Raw genomic sequence first — 24,060 nt, 5'->3', positions numbered from 1 at the left:
TTCCCCCTTCATTTAAGACTGCAAGATTAAAATGACAGATTTTCATAAAACACTATTATCTGCAATGTAATGGATTATACATCCCGTTAAATTACCTTGAAGGAAAAAAAAAGCACTATATACTACAATATATATAAATATATACCCAAACATATGATTAAAAACTAAAATAAAAACCTGGTAACACACTTGACGGTCTATATTTGAGGCAATACATAAAAACCTCATATAAATACTTTTATAAAAGGGATGTACTTGAACGAAATGCACAGATATATGTCTCCAGAAATACGGTCAACAAAGAACAAAGGAAAAATGTCTTTGTCTTAAATCACTTATTTTTTGAGAGCTTGAAGCATACTGCCTAAGACTTCTTTGGTCTAATGAAAGAGTGCCACCTATTGGATGACCTTGAAAAAGTGCTTACATTTCATACATATTGCTCATGAAAGCAAATCAGTGGCAAGCCATCATTTTGACATAATTTATAACATATCAGTCTTTGTCTATGTGCTATATAGGTATATGTGTGTACACACACACACACATATATATATATATATATACATATACATATACATATATCTGAGATCTATTGATATGTTAAAGACAAAACATAAATGCTATATACTAACATCATTCTTTTATTAATGTAGGAGCAGAAGTCTCCCCAAATAAGCTCAGCCAATGTTGTCTGATTAGACATCTAATTGTTGAATTTAAATGCTTTATGAACTTGAGATTACCGCTATGCATCTTGTATTCCTTCATACATACCTTTGTTTACTTGGGCCTTAAATGAAGGGAGCTGAAAATTGAATGCATGAGCTTGTATTTTGACAAGAAGGATCTGCTTAAATCTTCGTCAAAGTTGCATTGCATACGATTTAAACTAAAAACAAAAAGGGGAAAAAAAAACATGCTCTTGGCTTTTTCAACGGCAATGTTCTTGTTTTATCTTTCAGCCCAAGAACTTGCCAGTCAAGATGAAAAACTTCTTCTAATGGAATCCAGCTTGAAAGCTACTCAAGAGCAGCTAACTGAGCAAATAGCAGAAACAGTTCGCCAAGAACAGAACAGTAGAAAAGCCCAGGCAGAGCCGAAGACAGTGACAGAAAGGATTATGGCCTCTGAAGAAGAAAAAAGTGATTGCAAGTGAGTTGTTTTTGAGTATTTCAGAAAATTTTACTTTGCGTACTGAAATCAAGGCAGTCCTTGGGTGACTTTAGTGGCTTAGTTAACTCTCCGTGTCTTGCAAAAGGTTGTGTGTGAATGTGCTAGCTTGCTCAAGGAATTGCTGGTTCCAAAACAGATAAGCTTTAAATTTGCAATGTTTCTTAACTGAAATGGCACATGTTGAAACTTGTAACTGTCATAGTCCAGATTCTAAATAATGATGTGGCAGTCAGCTTTCTTGTTAACGACCAAGAAAGGCTCAAGGTAGGAGCAAGAGAGAGAAGGCAGCGTTTCCGCAGCATCTATCTGCCAATGGTCTTCTCTTTCTGTTTCTGGAGTCCAAAGGTTACATATGGCTCTTGTTGCCTTTCTTTTTTGTTCAAGTAGCAGCTCTAAGCAAGGCGCTATTAAACTGAGAGACGCTGAGAGTCGAATTTTGGGTCAGACGATGGAGGCACGTAAGGAACTATGAAGAAAAGTCATAAAGATCCGTGCTGTTTTGAAAGGTTCCTGAAAGCTGTTCTTAGTGAGACACCTTGTATTCAACCTTTTTCATCTAAATCTTTATGCAATTATTAGACCTGAGCCGATGTTTTCAGATTTTATCACTTGCTTTTCAAATAAACATGATATGGTTTCATTTTTGAGTGCTCTGATAAAGTGCTCTTATGCTCTGTGATTTTTGCTTGATTTTTTTAGTCTTTTTTTTTTTTTTTTTTAATAATTATGAAAGTAGCATAGCCCAGATGAATCAATCTTCCTCTCTCCCTCTCTTTCTCTCTCTCTCTATTAAAAATTACACTTTACTTACCGAACTTTGGTTACATGGAGTAATCACAGTTAAATAAAGCACAGCATTTAAACTTTTCCCCCCTGTCACTCATCTCTTTGAACACAATCCTGAGGCCAAAATTAAAATGTGCATTTGATATTCAATGATCTTTGGAAGCCAGCTTCTAAACTTACATGACTTACTGCATATTTTGATGTATCTATCAATAGGATTTCAAAATATTACGTGTGATGAACGTAAGTACAATTCTTTTGTGATTTATAGTTTGTAACGTTAAAGGTAAAATATTTGAAATTGTTCATGAGGAATTTATTTCTGTGTTTTAATCTCATGATTTAATGTTATAAGGCACTAAAATAATTACACAATCTAGGGTGACATTTTACATGCTTCTAAATAAAATTAAACACTCAGATACACCCTGTTTGCAATTAATGTTCCTTTAGTCAGTTGCCAGAATTCAGACAACAAAAAAAAGCCACATTTAACAAATATTAAAAGGTAGACATTTGTACCCAGGATGAAAAGCATATTGGGCAAGTGTCTTTTGGAATGGCTATGCAATATAGTATTGTTATAAGTACTATTGTCTTTTTAAAAAGCTTAATTGTATTAGAAAATAATATATGTTTAAGGTATATTTAGAGAACAAAAAATATATAAAAGTGATTTTGAACACTAATATAAAACTATTGACAGTGTGTGATGTTCACTTAATGTTATTAAAATAAGGCCAACATTTTCCTGCACTTAAACATCACTAGAGAGGTACATTATTCTGTATACCCACAAAAAATATCATTTTTGATCTAAAAACTGGCATGTAATGACCTGCTTTGAACCTTAAATTTTATCAGTAAATAAACCAGTGATTCATCCAGTTAGATTACAATGAAAACGCAAACTCAATTTCTCTATGCTTGATCTAGATTCATCCATTTTATTTTCTGATAAAGCTTGATCATGATAGTAAGTACAATATTCTCTCTTAATGTGAAATTGAGAGCAAAGCATATACCTCTCATGCAAGAAGTAGTTAAAATTGTATCAAACTTACAAAAATTTATTTATATTGGTTTTTAGCAATTAAGTATCTTAAAGGTCAAAAAATTTTAAGTACAGGGTAGGCATAAGTATGTTAACAGTTGTAATACAAATAAATAATATAATCATGAATAAGTAATAATGTCGAAATAAACTGTTTTGCATACTTACAACTCTTGCTCACCCCTGTATTATTATGACATGTTATAAGAAAAAGTTATGGCTGAATTTTAAAGAGATAAATGGTTATCATCAAAGCAATGATGGTGTCTTAGGAGAAACAGCTTCATCTTTTAAAATATAGCCTCCACATACCTTGTCACAGGATATGCTGATACTAGGTACATGTGTCTTACCATGAAAAATATATAGCACTCTTTAAATGGGAAATGAAGTCAAAGCCTTATGGCCTAGCAAATAAAAAAGTTGGTTTATTTATTTACGTTTTCACCTCACTCAATCGACAGGTGACATGAATTGATTAAATTTACCAATTGATTCCGTCCTGGGCAGTGCCAGACCTCATGTTGTGCACCACTCGGAAGAAAGAAAAGGCACTTCAGGTGTCACAGACAGGACAGCCCTGTAGTGAGTCCCCTACCCCACCACCCCCTCAAATGGAAAAGTCTTGGGGTTCTGATGGAGGGATGCAGAGGGAAATGGATGGAGCATAAAGTTGAGGTCAGAGGCTTGAGGGGTTCTGGAGTTCAGAATCTAGAATTACAACTTTTCCTGCTAAGAACAGAGGATCGCAGTAGAACAAAATATTCTGGGACTTTTTTTTTTTTCAAAAAAGGAGAAAATTATTTCTGAAATTATATGTTTTTTATTTTACAAAAAAGAAAGCGAAAAATCTGAAACCTGATTTTTAAAATGTAGGACTAAGTCATAAAAAATAATAACATGAACATGTATTTTAAGATACCTGATGCAATCTGAGATGTACACCAGGGTTCTGCATTTATCTTTGGGCCTAAGTGACTTTGTGATAAGTAATTATATCAGGGTAATTTTCTTTAGTCATTACTTTGGAATAGCCAGTCAGAACTGGCCAGGTTAAGTCGTGTATTAACTAAATAAGAAACAGTTAAAAAAAAGAAGCACACACCAAAAAATTGGCAACCAAAAGCAAGATTGTTTTTAACATTAAAATATGACCCGAAAGTTATTGGTTCCATAAAGCGGAATTTTTAAAGAACACGGAGGCTTTACATTTTATTTTCCCCCTCCTCTTTCCGAGCTAAATGCAGAGAACACACGCCATATACTCAGTATAAGCCTGTTACACTTGAAAGATTTGTTCTGAATGTCCAGTGGGAACCTGGAAATCGTAATAATTTGTAGTATCGATTGAGCGAAGCTATGCAGCTGCGGCCTCCGGTGAATAGACAGGAATAGACATTTTATTGATTAACTTTTACAGTCATATTTTCAAGACTCCTCTGCAACATAATTTTCACTTCCCAGCTTTGTGTTGCTGCATCATGAAACTTGAATTCTTCTCTCTTAACATTTACCCACTCGAGGAAAAAAGTATGGACATGTCTGGCCAGGGTTGTGATCTACAGAGATGCAAAACTTTCTGGAAAAGGATTTCTCTCAAATGCTATTTGGCTTCAAACAGTAGGAAGGAACTAACTGCTCATAACAGGTTTTGGAAATATCATTATGGCAACTATTTGGTAATTAAATTTCTTCATATTTTCCTAATTCTTTTTATGTTCAGGAACCTTAATTTTCCTACCCTCACTTCACGCAGGTAATTATGAAAATGCATTGTCTTGTGATGGTCTGTTTTTATTCATTTATACTTTATATCATTTAATGTGAGAAGCAGAAGAAAATTATTATAATAATAATCTATAATATAGTCTGACATGAAAGGTATTAAATACTAAATCATTTTGGCCAATAAGTTCAAAGTATGAAAATATATGTGTGAAAGAGAGAGAGAGAGAGAATATATGTCATATTTCTATAGTCATGTGAGAGTGTTAAATAATTGTATAGAGAGAGTGAGAGAAAGAATATATGTCATATTTCTATAGTCCTGTGAGAGTTTTAAATAATTGTCTAGATAAAAATGTATTTGCACAGGTGAGCATATTGCATATATTCTGTGTATAATCATATGTTTATGTACCTCAAGTTTTTTTTACTGCTTGAATGTTTTGGTCATTGAAGCCAACTGTAGATCTTATATTCTAGTATAGATATCTGGAAAATATTTCACTGTAATTTAGTCTTGAGCTGGTAACGGATATATTTAGACTTGGATTGGATTTGAAAATGGGAACTTTTTAAAAAACAATGACATCAATTCCTTTTATTAAAATCACACCTGGATTTCTTTTATTTATGACTTTGAAAAATGTAATGTTAGAATCAATTGATTTAAAGATAAAATTCAGGAGCTTCATGTGACTATACCAGCCCAGAAGATATGATATATGATTAAACTAGATTAAAAAAATCTAGCAACAAGTTTTAATGGTTATATAATTCATAGTCCATAAAGTTTATGCCTTAAATAGTGACTTTTAGAAGTTAATTTTTATTCTAAGATCATTGATTCTGAAATTGATAGATTTGATTTTAAAAGTATTCAGAGCATTTTATATTTCTAATTTGCTTCTCTAAATCCAAAATAAAAAGTGGATAAAACATTCAGTCTGAATAATGAGGGTGAAGCTGATAAACTTTTCTCATACATATTAAATATTAATTTTTTATGATAATCAACAGGTTTATAGTTTGTTTTTTTACTGATTTCTAAAGGTACACATATTTAGAATTTTACTTTATTTCATGGAGTGCTAATTTGTTTTATAAAAAGTCTTACAAGCACATTTATGTGTAGCCAGCACTTGTTGAACTTCCACAGTTATCATAATCAATATAGCACTTTAATGTGTGTCAAGATTTTTCAGTTATTAAAATATATGTAACTATGTTTTTCTCCTAATGGACTAGGCCTTTTATTTATAATGCAAAGGTGTTTGAATAAAATACCTAGTAATTAAGCCTTTCCTTTTTCATATTATAGGAATGAATAAAATAATGCATACAAAATACAGGGTATTTTTATAATATGTGTGGATCTGAGAAGATTCTCATCTGTAAAATAAAGTATGTGTTTAAACTTATTCCCTCAATAAGGAATGCAATTAAGACAGATCAAGTAATAAACATTAAAAAAAAAAAAAGGAAAAAAAGTCTGAATTGAGATTGATTTCAACGTAATCCTGTAGAGGAATCCCCGCGTATTGATCAATGTTAAAGCCCGTGCCTAGCACTTAGAAAGATAAAGTAAGCAAGGTCAGATAATCAAAGCATTTAAATAGTAAAAACAGCAACTGCCACTGTAGACTGCTAAAATAAATCCATAATACAAATTGCTTTGGCAAAAAAGTGGATGAGCAGCTGATCTTCCTATCGAACTCGGATACTGTTCAGTGACCACGCTGGGAAAAGGACTGGGAGAAAGGCCTCGGAGATCGATATTGAGTGAGACGTAGCACGGCTTCATCTTCAGCGGGAAAGCATTGCAGGTGTGAGAGCACAGACGTCTTCGGGAGGTGTCATTGAGTGGAGACCGTGTCACACAGCTGGAAGACGCTCTCTGTGACTGATAAGGCCGCATGGTCACAGAAATGCTTCCTTAACTGTTTCAAGAAATGGTTTAAAAGGGGTTTCAGACAACTCTCAGACTTGGAATTATAGGAAGTTGATGCTATGCTAACAAGGTGGAACATCTATAAATATGTGCTACGTAAACCCATGTCTCTCTAATGCACATTTGGGATATCACATAGTCATGTGATGGTCATCCCTGGTCCTGCACAGAAGTATAAAATATAATGGCAGAATAGGGGGTAGAAGAATGATTTTTGGATTTCATGGAAATGAAGTCCTTTTGCCCTGACCGGTTTGGCTTGGTAGATAGAGAGTGGGGCCATGAACTGGCGGGTTCCAGGTTCGATTCCGCTTGAGGGCATGTACCTTGGTTGCAGGCTCGATCCCCAGTGGGGGGCGTGCAGGAGGTAGCTGATCAATGCTTCTCTCTCATTGATGTTTTTAACTCTCTATCCCTCTCCTTTACTCTCTGTAAAAAGTCAATAAAATATTTTTTTTTAAAAAAGAAAGAAATGAAGTCCTCTTGTTGTGAGTCCCTTTTTAAAACTGGTTGCAACTTGGGGAGTCCTATTTTTAATGAGTGTTTGAGTTCTACTGGCTAATTATATTCTTGGCTATAGTGAACTCCAATGGGAGTTTTCAGTATGTAGATCTATGATCAGCAGAATTAGGTTTGACATAATTAACTACTTCTTTTATTTACTTCTTAACTACTTTTGTTATAAAATTTGAATTTAACTTTTACTTAATGAGACATCTTCGTGGCTATGATGACATTTTGTGGGAAGTAGAACAGGATGGAGTGTGAGGACATACCATTATGTTATATTATGGATTAAAGTGGTTCTTCAGTCAAAATGGACAACAATGCAGTTGAATTATTCTCTCCCTTGTCTCAGGTTCCCATACGTGTCATCCTTATGTCATTATCTCTTTGGAAAGCTTCTAAATTCATCATGTTCATTACATGAGTAGCAGTATGTCTTGGTAAGTACAACAATAGGATTTTCTATGCACATTTTTCCTCCAGGTATCTTTCATGGACTATAACAACAGTCTTCTAAGACTTGAATGTAGTATTCAGAACTTTGCAATAGTACTGATTGAGAAATCTTTATTTACTAAAACCTTTCAATATAGAAAATATCAATTAAGTTACATAAAGAACTGAATGATTTTAATTGTGTGTTTTGTTTTTTTTCCCCCCAAAATAGAGAACTAAAATAAAGACTCGGTTACATTTTACACAGAATTTTCATATCAAAATGAAGTATTAAAATCAGACTCCAGGCTTAAAAGTTGCATAATGAAGACTTAGTGTTTTTCCATTCCTTTCTCACCATAATGAATAGTTATTTACAACTATTGTAGCTTCCTGTTTGCTGTATGAATTGCTGATAGCAGCGGTTTTAATGGTAAAATTGTGAAACAATATTCATAGTTGTCAGAAAAAGGTCATTCTATTTGCATTCATTAGGAACCTGGAGGACGGTGCAATGTGCATTTCCTTTGGGATGTTGTAGCTATTGATTTATACACAGCTGTAGGAAAAATTAATTAGGATTATATTTCACTTATTACTGCAGGCTGTGTAATAAGAAAGAAAAACATTTTTTTGTTGTTGTTGGAAAGTTGAACAGAAAAACCTAAATGGAATCATTGTTTCTTAACTCACAACTACTTGATCATATGATTTTTCTTTTGTAATCTGGTTAGAGGGAGCTTAGTGCATTCATAGAAATTTAATTAGCATGTTGATAGAAAAGGAATGTTTTAGTACACATCCCATAATAATAATGATAATGCAAATTAAGCAAAAGACACATTCCCCACTTGTTAATTGAAACTTTCCTTTCTCTCAGCTAAGTCAAAGTGGATTTGTCTACTGTGAGTTTGAAGGTTTGGGGAAGCTTTTGCCAACAGAGTTAAATAAAAAAAATCAAAGAGAGACCAAGATCAGGTGCATTCTCAAGGTGAAGAAATAGATTCCAGAAAAAGAGTTTTAGGAGGAAAACAAAGAGAGAAGTTCACCTAATTTTGCATTTATGGTCTCAGAAGCTTTATAATTAAGTTCTTCTGTGAATGTAATATTTCAAATAAACTGGAATGTGTTACACTGACAATATTCTCAGTTAGTGTGATAATACTAGCTTTTGGTTTATAAAAACATATTTGGCTTCTTTCAATGAATACTGTGTATACTCTTAGTGGAAAAATATTGAATTCACTTCTCCCCGTTGTTCCTCTGTGACACATGTTTGAGATTAATCAAATTGTAGTCACTTCTAATTAATAGCAGAGAATAATTTTTGAAATGGGGCAGAACCAGATGACAAAGGATAGTTTGTATGTGTTCATGACATACTTTATGAATGGAAACACATGTCTGTTGTGACATTTCTAACTTGAAAATGTTATTAACTTTCCTATTGTCTCTTAAGTATGAAGCATTTTAAGAGAAACTTATTGCCTGGCTTATGGTGGACATTCAGGCGTAGTGTCAACGTTTAAGGGAAAACAAAATCAAAGAGAAGTCTTTTGATGTCCCTATAAAATCTGTAACAAAAGTATTAAAATCCACTTCTGCTATTGGAAGTTCTTAGGTTTTATAAAAAGAGTTTATAGAGGTCAATGGCAACACTAAGTATAAATGCAGGCTTCTTCCTACCTTTTACAGATTAAATATTGTCTAAGAAATTAATGACTAGGATTAAATACACATTACTTCCCTCTCCAAAACTTTTAACTTTCTTAGCTATGACCATGAGGACCTATTTCTCAATGAACCGAGTGGAATATAAATCAGGTCACGTCCTGTCCTGTGCTTCTCTGCTTTAAGTGCTTGGGCACCTCAAAAGAAAGCAAAATTTCCCCGAGTGTGATGGAACTCTGCCTTCCAGAGCGATAAGTAATATTTTCCACCCTGGCATATTTTGTATTCTGTTGCAAAAATTATATGAGTTAATTATACTGAGACTCATCGCAAACCCTTGGCGTTTTGTAAGGAGTCTAGCCCTTCCCAGTTTGTTCTCAGGATAGTGCTATGTTAGATTAATAGTGAGGTAACTAACTAAGAATTTTATAAAATCATGAATTCTAGGGCTCAGATTTTTGAATTGCTTTCTTAACTAAAACAGAGATGTATTTCTTAGGAACATTTGTGGCTTGAGCTATATATTGGTCCACAATTCATTGGAAAGCTAAATGCACAATTTCTTTAGGTTGTGAGGGACACACACATACAAACACACACACACAAAAAAAAACCCACAAAAAATTAAGATGTGTTCCTTCACCATGAAATGCTAATAAGCTAGTGAGGTAAAAATTCATGGAAACAGATGTTCACAGAACTCAGTAGTGTGTGATCTGTTCTTTAAAAATAAAGGACACTTATTGTAGTACAGAAATAATTACTCCAGAAGGGGTAACTAAAAAGTCAAGAATTGGTAACTATATTTTCAAAATGTGTCATATCTGAAAGGGTATTTTATATGAACAAGGAGACCAGGAAGAAAAAAAACCCCAAAACCTCACAATGAGAAAGGATATTTTTGGTCTAGAAAATGATGAGCAATTTATTTTGTAAAGACTGGGTGCCTATGAACACAGGTTGAAACCACATTGTCAGTGGTCTCTATGTTCGTTTTAGGAGTGTAATGTTGTTAGAAGTAACAGGGAGATAATGAAGAGTGTTGAACACTCCAGTGCCCATGTTAGAGATGCAATCGTCTGAATCTCTCGCTCTTTTCTCTTAACATTTCACTTGGCTCATTTCTAACCAACCTGAAATATTGACATCTTGGGCCCAGCTCCTCCTGGGGCCTGCCTTCTCCCACACTCAATCCACAGCACCCATCCAAACTCCACCACAGCTTCATCTCTCCTTATTCTACCTATGGGTGTCACAGAAAAGGCCCATGCCTCCCACTGGATAGCTTTGTATGTGTTGCTATCTCCCTGGACCATTGTCAGCATTCCCATATTTGAACTAATTTGGGTTAATAAGAGAATGAACTTTGCTATGTGCCTGGTCTGATGCTTCTCCAGTCACCTAGGGAGGGATGCCGAGTTGCTAGCCTGAACTCTAGCATCTACTAAATATATCAAATAAAAACTTAATTTTTATCAAAGTTCAGTACCAATCTTAAACCTCTCACTATCTATTGTGTTAAGAATGAGAGAAATGGGTTTGGAAATGGAAGCTTTAGTGAAATACAATGAAGTATGTGTGTTTGGGGGATGCTAGATTGGGGGAGGGAGAGGAAAAGAAATATATGTGTGTTAAGCAAGAGGAGTTCACAAGTGGTGCGTGGTCTGAATGTTTGTCCTCACCCCATAGAGAATAGATAACCATGGGTAGACATGGTATAGGTGGGCCTCTTCCTCTTTGATTGCCCCACCTCCAGAACTGTGAGAAATAAATTTCTGTCATGGATAAGCCACCCAGTTTATGGTGTTTTGTTACAGCAGCCCTAAAAGATGGAAACAGGTGGAGAAAAATCAGAGAGATATGGCAGAGTAGTAGATGGAAAGATGTGAGGAAGGATTATGTCCTGATGCCATAGAGACTTGAATTGGAGGACAGACAGAAGATGTGAAGCAAGTGGACATGGAGGATACAAGAATGAACGCAGGCAATTGATAGGACAAGGAATCAGATAATTCAGCAACGATTGTAACGTGCAAAGGTGACCTTTATCAGGGTCTCCTTTACATTTGAGAAACCATATGGGTGGGCCAGGATGTAGGCAAAATTTGAGGGCATTTCAGGAAAATAAAAATGGTTTTAGAAATAAAATCATCTGACAAAATAGCAGGGATTTAGAGAACAGTAAGCAGAACTAGAGTTATCCCACCTGGTCAAGATATTACTTATATGCACACATGCATACTACATACAACCTACATACAACCACATGGATAGAATGTTAATCAGTGGACTAATACAGTTGTAGAAATAAGAGGAATATGAATTAACAATGCAAATAGTTCCATATATATTAATTTAACATTTACTAGAACTAAGACTCTATATACTAAAAAAAGTTCTGAATATTCACCATTATACATTTTCTCTAATTTTCTTAAGGAGTGAAAAATGACATTCACAAATATGTTTGCAAATATATATATATATATATATATATATATATATATATATATATATATATATATATTGCGAGGGACTGGAACACTGGAGTGACCAGAATGGCTGGTCTCTATGATGACTACTGTGGCTGGCCAACCAGCCTGATCAGGGCAGGGCCTCCCCCCCCACCCCACCCAGCCCTTCCTCAATTGGCCCTCCCTCCATCAGGGGCAGAGGGGCAGGGCCCACAGACTTCCTATGGCCTGTCTCCCCTACCAGCCTGGCCCTGATTGGCCCCCATCAGGGCAGGTTAACCAGACCCCACCTGTGCATGAATTCCTGCACCAGGCCTCTAGTGTGTGTGTGTGTGTGTGTGTGTGTGTGTGTGTGTGTGTGTGCGTGTGTGTGTGTGTGTGTATTTACTAACTTCAAATAGGATTTGGAAAAACCTTAAATGAAAACACAATAAAAAAGATATAAATTAATAGCAAAAAAAAGAATAAGGCAAAATTAGGCAGAAAGACTATTCTAGGAGGCATCAGCTTGGACAATCGCTGAGTTTGTGCACCTGACATCAGTAAATACAAACTTGAGCTAAAATACGTGTTCCTGCTGACTCAATTAAGGATGCTGGGATTTTCCTTCAGAGAAGAGATGTGGTCAAACAGAAGTGTTGAGGTGAGAAAAACTGAGAGAAAAGAACGGAGACCCATCGCCCCCATCCTGCTGGCAGAGGGGGCTTCTTTTGACCTTGCTGTGGGGACCTGTTGGGTTTTGGAAAAGAATAGTTATCTCCCTGGCAAAAAGGGGAACAGAGACACATTGTCAAAGCCAGAATAACTGTCAAATCATCAACTTCCCTTCCTGGGGAGAAAACAAACAGGCAGGGCTTTTATATCTCAAAGTTGCAAACAAAACTGTGCTACCTCCATGGCCTCACTAGGCTGGGTGAGTGCTATCCTCTCTAAAAGCTTTGTTGGGATGCTTGCTTTTATTCTCAAGTTAAGCGCTGGAATAACTTTGCCTAGATTTATCACCCGTTTGACAAATTAGCCAGGATGTCTGACCTAATACCTTATTAGAATAATTTGTGTGTGTGTGTGTGTGTGTGTGTGAGAAACAGAAAGTTGTGAAATCCACTGTGTGGGGATGAGTGGATTCGTCATGACAGGGCCAGACACCACGTGAGCCTTTGTGGCAAAGGAAGACAATTTAGAAAGACAGTGCTTTCTACAGAAGAGATTTTACTTTTCCCCCTGATGGAAGTCTAACTTAACTTTTACATTCACGTGCACACTTCCAGGTGCTATGGAATGATGCCATAGTTAAGGGGCAACCTGCACAAGCATTTAAGGAAGAAAGGAAGGAGCAAGGTTGAACAAATTTTCATTGGGCACAAAAGGAAGAAAAGGAGAGAGCAAGGTTGAGAAAAATTAAAGATACCCACTTGCATTGGTATTGTATGGTAGCCTCATATACACACTGAATTTCAATTGTATTATCCAACTAGAAAATTAATGTATTTCAGCTTGAAGGTGGTTTCATCCACTTTTTTTTTTTAATTATGAAGAAATCAAAATAGATGAATTCTGTGGCCGACCTCAGGCCTTGTGGTGCATGTAGGGTGAGAACATTGATTTTCTGGTGAAATTTCAATAATCTTCTATTTAGGAGTTATAGTAAATGAAATCTGAGTTTTGTAAGAAATATATTTATCAAAGGATTCTATATTTCATGGCATATGGTTTAATGTAAATCTGAGAGTTTAGGTTCAGTGGGTAAATAGCAAGAATGTAAAGTGGGACAAAAATCTTACCCTTAGGTGAATATTTCAAATATGTTATTCTGTGCTTGAGGTGAAAGTAAATTTTTGCTCATGCAAGAAATAAATTCTGCTTAGGTAAAATGTAAGGTATGAGTTTCCTTCTTATAATTAATAAGTAGCCTTGAGGAATCAAAATCGCTGAATAGTATGGTAAAGCATTTGTTAATGGAGACACATTTACCCTAAGAAATACATCTTTTTTTTTTCTTTTCTTTTTTTTTTTTTTCTGAAGCAAAAACCTCTTCAGCTAAATGGTATCACATAGTCAATCTCACTCCCGCCAGCCCACGTTAAGTATCAGACCATGAGCTTGACTCTGCTCTGCAGAAATGCTGCTTTGCACAAAAGAAGCTTTTTAGATGTCTAGGCTCCTATGTTCCAGCTGCATTTGACTACAGCAGATAAAGGAACCCAGCACTCAGCTACTCAGATGTGGAAGTAGACAAAAGATGAGCACATACATTCTTTTCAATAGTAACACAGACACTATTCTTAAAGGGTTTCTCCTGGATGCCATTGTAAGCAATATGTGTGGTTAATGCCACATAAAATTCAGAATTATGAAAACATATTTAAAATTGATATATTGAATATATTACTTATTTTTCCTTAAAAATAATAGAGTACACCAATCGTTGAACCACATCACATAATGCATAATGCAGTGTTTTTCAACCTTTTTTGGGCAAAGGCACACTTGTTCCATGAAAAAAATCACAAGGCACACCACCATTAGAAAATGTTAAAAAATTTAACTCTGTGCCTATATTGACTATATATAAAGTAATTCTCTTGAATAGAAATCAAATAAACACAAAGAAAGTATTTTATAATTACTTTATTATGAAATATTAAGTAAACAAAATAGTGAAAAATTATAAAATTCTTGTCTTGTCTGCACCTACGGCACACCAGGCAACATCTCGCGGCACACTAGTGTGCAGCGGAACAGCGGTTGAAAAACGCTGGCATAATGCATAATGCACTGTAGAGTCAGATAGAATTGAGTTTGAATCCCTATAAGCTTTGAATTCTTATAATCCACATTGAACAAATTTCTTTGCTCCCAAGACTCAGATTTCCGTCTGTAATTTGGAGAGAACCATGTCTTCCTCACAGGGATGTTCTGACAACACAGACAGTATTGCAGAAGGTGTGCTGGACACAGTTGTGGTTCTCAACAATTGGTAGACATCATCAAACTAGACACAGGTCCTTTTTAGTCAGATAAAAGATGCTACAATTTTTTTCAATGACAAAACTCCACCATGAACTGTTGCATTGGAACAGAATGGATACGAGATTAAACAAGTGAATGTGCTTAAAAATAGTGTCCTTATTTATATCTTGGTAAATAGATATAAATTAGCCTCTGGCAATCAGCAAATGAAAATTTCAGGGGGCGGGGAGGGCTGCTTTTAAGTGCACTTGGGTTACTGCCTGGAACCAGCTAGCAAGAAAAAAAACAAAAAACAAAACATTTTGCTTCAAGACCAGCAGCATATTTGCAAAATAATTATTAGTCTCTTTAGAGGGGAAAAAAAAATCCGCTTCTCTTACAATTGTCTAAAAGTATGCCATTTCAGCTTGCAGGCTCTTCGAATTTAGCCTTTGCCAACTAGGGTAGATACAATTTGAACATAACCCTTGTAAGAAGAAAGCGATTGATTCATTGGCTGCTGACAAGAGTTCACATTCTTTTTGTTTTTCTCCGAGGATGCATCTGCTTCCTATTCGGAACGTGGTTCTACTTACAATCTAATTGTGCTACCCTACACTGCTCGGTTATTTTCTGTGTCTGAGCCTACATTTTAGGCCAATCATCGAAGAGGACAGGAAGGCTTGGAAATTGAAGGCTACACGTAGACACACTCATCTGGTTTCATATATGTATGTCTGTGTAGCTGCTCCATGTTGTGTAAGCACGCCGTCCTATTCTTTCGGCTTGTCCTCACAATTTCCTGGGATAGGTCAGAATTATTGTCTCCATATGAGGTGTGATATGTGTCATCTAATGATAAATGGGTGAATGATTTAAGTACTTATTTTGGCTTCAAACTGACTTTGCTCCTTTCACTGGGTCTTGGGCTATATAGTTAGAATATTTTGTCCAGATGTATAGATGGAGACTTTAAAGAAAACAAAAAAATCATTCAGACTCTACTAAGTTTAACTACTAAAATATCACTGTGAGTAGTGATTCAATGTGTATCCACAAAGTACTATAGTAAATGAGATAACAATTTAAAGCAACTATTACATATGGAAAAGCTAAATTCAAGTCCGGATCTCATCTTCTCCACATTAACTGAGTATGTTTAAGCTTTGTTGTAATGTCATCCCATTCCCTAGAAAGCCATCCATTTAGCAACACACACATGTATATATGCCATCATCACTTGGAGTTAGAAGATGTACCTGAACTCTGGGAAGCAGCTGTATATTTGAGTTTGGTGCACACAGCTGAAGTCTTTTGAGTGTCTCATTTTTCTCTCTAGAGATCAAATGGTTAATTAGGAATTCACCCAATCACTTCTGCTTAGCATAGGAAAACCTTACTGCAAAGGCTAGAACAAAAGATGAATCCTACCTCAACCAAATTCATGCATATTCATTTAAGGTGTAAATCATAAAATCCAAGATTATCAAAACATAAAGAATATATTTTAAATATCCACTAGAAAATACTCAAGTTCAAGGTAAACTTGTTGGCTTGTGGATCATGAGAAAAACATATAGAATCTGAAATGAAACAACCTATGGTTTTCTATGTCCTGCGAAGCAGGACCAAGAACATATTATCAGGCTTATGTAATTTGCAACATTGTTTTTTGGAAGAACCAAAGACTTTATGCAGTAATGATTAATTACAAAAATGTATTTTTAATTGGGAAGACTATTAATGTGGAAGTAAAACAAAATTATAAGTTGGTATCAACAGAATAATTTGTATTATCTTTTCTATACATCTTTGAAATCACTGATTCATTTCTAAGTCAGAGATGGACCTAATTCAGGGAATCTTACTAGTACATTAATTTCTGGGATCAAAGAGTGTCTGAAGATTATGCAAGCAGAATATTCTGCCAATATCTTCTTCCAGCACAGGTGGCTATCAAATCAAGGAACTGTTTTATGTTGATTTCTATTTATTCTATTTTGCTTATAATTCCTATATAAATGTAAACATACCAAAAATACATTTAAAGTCCTTCGATCTAAAACCAGTAACTTTTTTTCTGAATTTAAAAACATAGGTATAACAATTAGTTATAAAAAATAATATTTATTGTCAACAATCACATACTAAGTAGTTCAGCAAATTCTTATTTCTGGAACAAAACAATTACACTACATTTTCTTACATTGTCCTGAGATTCTATTTTAAAGTGCCACACAAGCACCCAGGCTTAAAGAGCAACCAAAGTCTGTAGGATTTTTTGACAGGCTATGTAAGTCCCTAAATCATAGGTCTCATCTATGGAATGAGAGTTCAACTAGATCACTTCTAAACATTAGACCCCTGAGCATGATCTGGCTCTATGTGCATTAAGGGTCTCTCTTTCCTGTGTTTAATGCATATATTCATACTCTATTGTTATTTTTTTATACAGTAGAAAATTTTATTTGGTATCCAAACCCCGAATTTCATTTGGAAATGATAATGTGCATATGCATATATCGATAAGTGTGTGCATATGATCAAACACAAAACCATATAAATGTCCACCCTGAAAGATCAAGATAGAAATGAATCTCATCTATTGCAAACTTCCAACACAGAATCCAGTATTTCCTCACTCTTGCCCTTCTACTTTGGACAGCAATACCTATGAAGGCCAGTCAGATATCATTTATTAACTATTATTAATTATTCATCTCTAACCCACATCTCAAACTTCACCCACATACTCTTTAACGTTTCCCATAACACTTCCTAAAACCTATTGGTCTTTGAAGTATCTACTAAAGGTCATCAGTTTCCAAAGTAATTGTGACTTAACCTCCCCTATTTTTTAAAAAAACATATTTTTTTATTGGTTTCAGAGAGGAAAGGAGAGGGAGAGAGAGATGGAAATTTCAATGAGAGAGAATCATTGATTGCCTTCTGCATGCTCCCTACTGAGGATCAAGTCATCAATCAGGCATGTGCTCTGCCTGTGAATTGAACTGTGACCTGCTGGTTCATAGGTTGATGCTCAACCACTGAATCACATAGGCTTGGCTAACCCTCCCTATTAATAAACTCACCCTGGTATATTAAATAGATTTCTGGCACCATAATTGGGCAACTGTTTAATACCAAACATTGACCTCCATTTTATAGTCCCTGTAATGATAATACTCTTGCATATTGACTTTTTATTCTGAATTTTCTATGCTAAAATATGGCATTCCAAAGTGACTGAAATGGTTTTAGTCAATCACCTCCTGCCACACGAGGGGAATGGGATATGAACTGCTGCATGACTGCGTCTGGTGTGATTTTTCTAGTCTGTCACACAATTCTGGAGTTATATTAAAGAAGAAGAATATGATTTTGATCTTGAGCAGGGCACCCCAGAATACCTGATTCTATCCTTGGTATATCCACTCCTACCTTCAGAATTATACAAAAAAAAATAAACTAAGCCTGTAGTATTATCTAGGAAACCCAACCTGTGATGTGTATTTAAGGTGGATCTGTGGCCAGCAGAACACACTTTTCTTTCCAAAGCTAGAAGTCTAAGTAATATCACTCCTCAGTGAACTCTGAATCCACAACGGGCCCTCCAATGAGAGAACAGCCTACCTGCCGGTGTCACAGGGAGTGGAAACCACCAACAAAAACCAGCTTTGCTCTTAGGCCTCCTCCTGCCAGCCCCTGCCACAAGGACTTCCAGGCGAGGATCATGGCTCCTACCCCCTCTTGGGTGAAGAAGTCGCCTTCTGCCCCTGGCAACTAAGCCAGAAGGAGGGTCCTCTGGCCCTTCTGCCTGGGCTTTGGCAGACCAGAAAGGGGTTAATGCTTCCCGGCACTGAGGGCACTGAGTTCTCCCTCACTCTGAAAATGCATCTCCTACCAACTACTACCAGTTTCCTCCAGTTTCCAAAATTCCTGAAACTCCTTTCATCCCTGGAAGGTGACAGTCCTTGCATAGTTGACTCATCAATTCCTGGACTTGGCTGCGGGGGTTTGTGGCAGGTGGAAGGAAAATAGGGGAATGTGAGAAATGTTGCATGTACCCTGGTGGTGAAAAGTAATGATTTATAATTTTAAAGTGAAAAAGTCTCAGAAGTTTTTGTTTTATTAAATGGCAGATGATGTACTTATGAAATATTGTTATTAGTGGACTTAAAAGGCTATGATGTTGAATGGAATTTTCATTTGCTAGTTTTAAATAGGACTCTACCTAGTATACTAAAAATATAACTCATTCATAAATATAACAAAACTATCAATAAATGTTATTAGTAAGGTAAGACCTACGTATAAAATCTAGAGGGGTTTTTACTTCTTAATTAGATATGAAAATGTTAAAGGCCATCTAATTAACTTTGAAACTTGATTCTAGAATGTTAAGAATAATTGAAGATTACATGGAATAGTTTGACTATTTTTATCATGTAAAAGTGAATGAATATTGATTTTTCTTTAGAAATAAGTGGAAGAGGTTTTATTTTTGAGAAGAAAAGGTAGATTTGCTTTTTTATTGTGGTAAAAATCACAAAACACAAAATGTATCCTCATAACAAATATGTAAGTGCATATAATTAACTATATGCACATTGCTGAACATCAGATCTTAAATCCATTATACAGGCTCTTCGCTTCTAAATTCTTTTGTTGAAAGTTCATGTAGCCTTAGGATTCTTTCACATTCTTCACATTTGTTCTTTGTACTCACCACCATAATGGGGTTGAGACCTGGTACCAGACCCTGTGCTTGCATTCCAAGTCTCTCATTGCCTCTGGGTAACTTGGAGCAACTTGTTTTCTGAGCTTTAAAGTACTCCAGTGTTAAACGAAGAGGTGATTGTGTTGACTCCAAAAGATTTTAATGAAGATCAAATACGATAATGTGTGCAAAGTTATAGACATGGTGCCAAGAGCTTATAAGTAATAGGAGATATCTTATCATTTCTATTGTTTTTAATAATACATTCCCATTTAATGCAAATGATAACTGCTGAATTCAAGCTCCAGACCAACACAATTCAATATACTTTTCTATGAAGATGAAAATGCTATCCAACTCTATTCTCCATCATGGCAGCTATTATCTCCATGAGGCCAGCAAAGTGTTGGAAATGCAGCTATTGTGATGAAAGAGCTGGATTTTTAATTTTACTTAATATAAACTTAAATAGCCACACGAGGCCAGAGTCTACTTTATTGAATAGCACAGGCCTGCATCGTTAGCTTTTCACTTTTTCCAAGACCTTGAGTTCTCAAAGTTAAAACCTGCCTAACATGCTACTTTTCTGAATTCCCTCTTTCAGTTAATGGCACTGCCGTTCACCAAAGCAACAGCATTCAAATGCTGTGTGATGTATTAGGATTCATTCTGAAATGAAAAGAGCATGACCTCTGAATCAAACACACCTGGCTCCAAATAGGGCATCTCCATTTCCTTGCCATTTGACCTTAGGCAAATTAAATAACCTGCAAGAGTCTCATTTTTTCCATTTTTTAAAATAGAAATAAATATGTGTATCACACAAGGCTATTATCAGGATTAAATTGCAAAGCATATGTAAAACACCTGGCAGAGTGCTGGGCATATAAAACGTATATATTTCATACATATACATTACCTCTCTCCTTGCCTCCCATTTCAAATGGATTAACAGATCCTATTGATCTCCTGCTGAAATATTTTATTGGTCTTTCTTCTCTTTTTCTTCTCATTGAATATGTTCTCATTAAACTCCTTCTCATCAAATGTTTCTAGGAGAACAGCCTTTTACTCAATACTTCTTCACCAGCTCTGTTTTAGTAATCTCTCTTATCTAATCCATCCCCTAAATTTCTACAATATATCTTTTTAAAACAGAGTCTGACTACCATTCACTTTTTATATGCTTTATACATTTGCTACACAAGTATGTACTTATGTATTGCATGGTTCTAACTTTTATAAAGTGGCATTGCCAGTGTATCATAGCGCAAATATCCTTCTGTAACTTTGACACTTGTTTCTTTGGAGTTTCAGGTACACATATTCACCTTTATTCATTTTTATTTTTGTAGCACATTTTAAAAATATATGATTGTAAGACCTTTTCTAAAACTGTCAAGAATTTTAAGGAAGTGTTTTATGGATACTTTCAGATAGAAAAATAAAAATTAAATATTGTAAGGATATGCTCCACAGAATTTCCCTATTAAACATTGTAGCTCTAAAAATCTTAATGGCAAGCAGCTTTCAAGGGGTTTATCATAAGTTTTTTCTCCTCATAGAGAAGAGCTTCTGAAGACGTTTGTGGGAGGGGCCTATCTCTAATGGAGATCATAATAAATGGATTATTATCGGCCCTTAAGTTTTCAAAGGAATTGCACCTATTTTGATGGAAAGTGGTGTCAAGAACTGTAAATGGTCCGAGATATTACTAACGAACCCGCCAAACTTCCTTTGGTACAGGTAGCTGTCAGTGAGACTCCTGGATCAGAAACAAAGAGTAGTTTATCACAACTGAGGACAAGGGTATCAGTACCAGTGCCCCAAGTCTCATTTCCCACCATGCAAAGCAAAGAGGAGCACATGACATTGAACACACTGAGGATCATGTTATTGGAGAATGTGACTGCATTTAGAAGGCTGTTATCTTTTCTCATGGTTGGTAAACCTGCCTGATATCTACTAGTAACATGGAGGGAGACAGTGTGTTTCTCATACTGATGAGTAAGGAAATCTGCCTGTGGCTCCAAAGATAAAAACTATGGAGTCTTGTCAAGGAAAGAAAACTTGACCTTTGACCCAAAGAGAGACACTCTCTGTGTCTTCCTGGGCTGTTTGCTATATCCTTGAAAAAATATTCCTGAACAAATATCATGCCTCACTCTTAAGACATTCAGAAGCCAAAGAAACCCACGGAGAGTTATCTCCTGACCTAAAATGCAGGCAATTAAAAATGAATGAGTATCATCCATTCAAAGACCATCACTTTATACATTACATTTCCCCAAATTTTGCTGAGAATTTTTGCATTGATGTTTCTGGAGGATACAAGTTGTTAGTACTTGGAAGTGTCTTTGGTTTTGAGGTCAGAGTAAAGCTGGTCTCATAAAATGAATTAGAAAGTACTCCCACTTCTTCAACTTTTTCTGAGTTCTCATAGCATTGGTAGCATTTTATCTTTGACTGGTAGGTGTGTTTCCTTCAGAAATCACCTAGAACTTAAGTTGTGTTTGTTGGTTTGTTTGAAAAAGGTTTAATAATTAGTTCAATGGGTATAAGGCTGTACTGGGTATATAATTCTTGAATGAACATTGGTAGTTCTTGTCTTTCAACATATTTTCCCTTTTATCTAAGTTTTAAAATTTATCAACATTAAAACATTTTTCATAATATTTCATTTTCCTCTAATATCTGAAGAATCTGTATAAATGTCACGGTTGTTAATCATGATATCAGTAATTTATGTCTTTTATCTTTTTGTTCTTATTGGTCTAGCTAACTGTTTATCAATTTATTGATCTCAAAGAACTATATTTTTATTGATATTTCTCTCTTGTTTGGCTTTCTATTTCATTGATATCTTTTCTGATTTTATTATTGCCTGACTTTTGATTACTTACAGTTATATTTGTTCATTTTTTTCTCATTTCTGAAGGTAGAAGCTGTAGTAAATGATTTAGTAAAGGTAATTAGTATTTTTAAAATAGGAATTTAATACAGGTATTTAGTATATGCTTGATCTTAGACACTCCAGTTTTCATTTCTAGAGACTTTATTTAATTTTTTAATACTATGCATGTATCTACTTAAATTTTTGATTATATGGGATTCAGAAATTACTCTTAATGTCTTTTCAAAGGCTGATATCTGTTTTAGTTTTGATTCAGTATCATAAGTTTTTTCTCCTCATCATAAGTTTTATTGTTCTGCTTCTTCACTTATCAACTTCACTTTTCTAACTGTTTTAACTGAAAATAACATTTTATGCAAAATATGTAAATAATTCCTATAGCTCAACACCAAACAAACAATGCAATTAAAAAATGGACAGAGAACCTGAACAGACACTTCTCCAAGAAGACAGACAAATGGCCAACAGAGATGTGAAAGGATGCTCAAGATTACTAGAAATTAGGAAAATGCAAATCAAAACTACAGTGAGATACCACCTCACACCTATTAAAATAAGACCAGTAATACAAGTGTTGGAGAACTTGTAGATAAAAGGACACCCTTGTTCACTGCTGGTGGGAATATAAACTGGTACAGCCACTATGAAAAAGTTAGTTGGCTCCTCAAAAAATTAAGAATAGTTACTTTATGACACAGCAACCCCCTTTCCAGGTATCTCCCTGAAAAATTGAAAACACTTATCTGTAAGAGAAGTGAACCCCATGTTCACTGCCACATTATTCATGGTGGCCAAGACACAGAATCAACCAAAGTTTCCCTTAATAAATGATTGAATAAAAAAGGTGTGGTACCTATCTATTGTACAATGAAATACTACTCAGCCATAAGAAAAGATAAAATACTTCCATTTGTGATAATGTGGACGGGTCCTGAGAATATCATGCAAAGCAAAATAAGTCAGAAAATGTCAAGAACCATATGATTTCACTCATATGTAGGATATAAAACTGAAAACAACGAATTAACAAACAAGAAAAACAAGCAAATGCTCATAGATACAGACCACAGTATGGTGGTTACCAGAGGGGAGGAAATAAGGGCATAGTAATGGGTAAACAGGTTCAAGTATATGGTGATATAAGATTTCATTTTGGGTGATGGGCACACAATGCGATATACAGATGATATATTATAGAAATATACACTGGAATCCTATATAATCTTATTAACCAATAAATTTAATTAAAGCATTTTTAAAACACTTAATATGTGCTGAACATTGTGCTAATTTATCCTATATAACAAAAGGCTAATATGCAAATCAACTGATCAGCTGAACGACCAGTCACTATGATGTGCACTAACTGCCAGAGTGCAGATGCTCAATGCAGGATCTGCCCCCTGGTGGTCAATGCACTCCCACGGAGGGGAGCGCCTCTCAGCCAGAAGCAGGGCTCATGCTGGTGAGTGCAGTGGTGGTGGCGGGAGCTTCTCCTGGCTCCACAGCAGTGCTAAGGATGTCCGTCTGGTAGCTTAGGCCCACTTCCTGCAGGGAGCGGGCCTAACCTAGCAGACAGACATCCCTGTAGGGCTCCTGGACTCTGAGAGAGCACAGGCTGGGCTGAGAGACCACCCCCAACTGCACAAATTTCATGCACCAGGCCTCTAGTTTAACTGTATTATCTTATTTATTCAACAC

At 35.4% G+C, this 24,060-nt stretch overlaps 1 long non-coding RNA gene across 2 annotated transcripts in view; it reads left to right on the top strand.

Moving 5' to 3' along the window:
- Positions 1–881: 881 nt before the first annotated feature.
- Positions 882–24,060, top strand: part of LOC311612266 — a 50,101-nt gene continuing 26,922 nt past the window's right edge. For both annotated transcript variants that reach the window (XR_014793264.1, XR_014793265.1), the window contains exons 1-2: positions 882–1,155; positions 7,549–7,636. This is a non-coding gene — a long non-coding RNA (uncharacterized lncRNA). The remainder of the gene's footprint in view (positions 1,156–7,548; positions 7,637–24,060) is intronic.

The sequence above is a fragment of the Pipistrellus hanaki genome (genome assembly GCF_964339955.1).
Source record: "Pipistrellus hanaki genome assembly, chromosome: 17".
Classification (NCBI taxonomy): domain Eukaryota; kingdom Metazoa; phylum Chordata; class Mammalia; order Chiroptera; family Vespertilionidae; genus Pipistrellus; species Pipistrellus hanaki.
This window is presented reverse-complemented; position numbering and strand designations above follow the sequence as displayed.